Source organism: Neovison vison, chromosome 12 (assembly GCF_020171115.1).
Source record: "Neovison vison isolate M4711 chromosome 12, ASM_NN_V1, whole genome shotgun sequence".
In the NCBI taxonomy this organism is placed as follows: domain Eukaryota; kingdom Metazoa; phylum Chordata; class Mammalia; order Carnivora; family Mustelidae; genus Neogale; species Neogale vison.
Window position 1 is genome coordinate 129,342,255 of NC_058102.1, and position 1,958 is coordinate 129,344,212.

A 1,958-nucleotide genomic window follows, 5' to 3' on the forward strand; every position below is an offset into this window, starting at 1 on the left:
AAAGACCTTAAACGTAAAGCTTACTCTGGAGAGCTTGGGAGCTTTCTGTGTAGACATGGTTTAGGTGTCACATATAAGGGAGCTGAGGGTTGATGAAATCAGAGCCTCTGTAACTTCTCTGGTTTACACTGACTTTTTTTTTTTAAAGTACGCTCCACACCCAGCACGGAGCCCAATGCAGTGCTTGAACCCATGACCCTGAGATCAAAACCTGAGGTGAGATCAAGAGTGAGACACCCAACCAACAGAGCCACCCAGGTCCACCTGGTTTGCACTGATTTTAAGGGTGGGTTTTGGAATTAAGTCAGAAGGGTTTGTCCCCAAAGTTCTTCCAGACCAAGATGATCTCTCTTCTGCTTAGGGTGCAGAATTTAGGGTTTTCAACCAATACCAATAAGCATCTGAGCAGAGTCAAAGATGCTTCTCAAGCTGGGGCAGCCACTATGGAAAATAGTATGGAGATTCCTCAAAAAATTAAAAAAAGAACTATTTCATATGATGCAGCAGTCCCACTTCTGGATATATATCCAAAGGAGATGAAATCACTATCTCAAAGAAATATCTGCATTCCCAAGTTTATTGCAGCATTATTCATAATAGGCAAGATATGGAAACAACCTCAGTGTCTGGCTAACAGATGAATAAACATTTTATACACACACACACACAAACACAGGAATATTATCCACTATCCTGCCATGAGAAAGAAAAAAAAATCTTGTCATTTGTGACCAAGTGGACGGACCTTGACAGCATTATGCTAAGTGAAATAAGTCAAATAAAGACAAATACTGCATGGTATCACTTATATGTGGAATCTAAAGAAGAATCCACATTCATAGAAATAGGAAGTAGATAAGTAGTTGCCAGGGTCTGGGGGTAGAGGAAATAGGAAGAGGCTAAAAGTATACAAACTTTCAAAACTTTTCTTGCCCTTTATTTAGGTGGCTTCTAAATAACTCATGGCTATCCTTCCAGGTAACCACAGGACTCCCTGTACCCAGGTTCCTTATCTGTAACAGCCACAGTAATAATAATGACCTCCCAGGGGGGCTGCTGTGAGGAGCAGATGAGATGACATGTGAAGACTATTTAGAAATGCATCAGGCACAGCTGGCTACTTATAGCACTAATCATCATTGTTCAGTTATCTGGTATTTGCAAATGACACTGGTCACCAAGTGACAGCTATCTAGCTTTGTGCAGTGGCAGTATCATAGCCAATGAGGTTTATCCGAGGCGCGATTATTGCTAATTGAAAACTTTTACCAAGTGACAACTATCTCAACCTGGCCCAAAGCTTCATTATCAACATGTGAGAGGTATATGCTAACCAGTTGTGTCTTGGTTCTCTAGTTCCAACTCTTTGTTACCAGATAACCAGAAAACCACAGACTTGGACAAGTTTTGACTGTCTGTATTTAATTATTTCTATTCCATCTTATCCTACCAATGATTTGAAACCACATATGTATAACGAAATATAAACTCTAAAAATTCATATTCAGGCTTCTAGCTATGGATTAAATAAATCACAGGGATGGAAGGTACAGCATAGGGAATATAGTCAGTGGTAGTGTAATAGTATTTATGGTGACAGATGGAAGACACACTGGTGGTGAGCACAGAATATATAGACTTGTTGGATCACTATGTTGTATACCTGAAACTAATGTAACATTGTTGTCAGCTATAATTCAATTAAAAATTTTTTGTTTTAGGGGCGCCTGAGTGGCTCAGTGGGTTGGGGCCTCTGCCTTCGGCTCAGGTCATGATCCCAGGTCCTGGGATCGAGCCCCACATTGGGCTCTCTGCTCAGCCGGAGGCCTGCTTCCTCCTCTCTCTCTGCCTGCCTCTCTGCCTATTTGTGATCTCTGTCTGTCAAATAAACAAATAAAAAAAAAAATCTTAAAAAAAAATTTTTTTTTGTTTTAAAGAGTAAATCTTTTTCAATATTC

The 1,958-nt window shown here is 40.1% G+C and overlaps 1 pseudogene; it reads left to right on the forward strand.

The window, feature by feature from the left end:
- The first annotated feature begins 1,194 nt into the window (after window positions 1-1,194).
- LOC122892726 lies at window positions 1,195-1,277 on the forward strand (annotated as a pseudogene).
- Window positions 1,278-1,958: the final 681 nt, after the last annotated feature.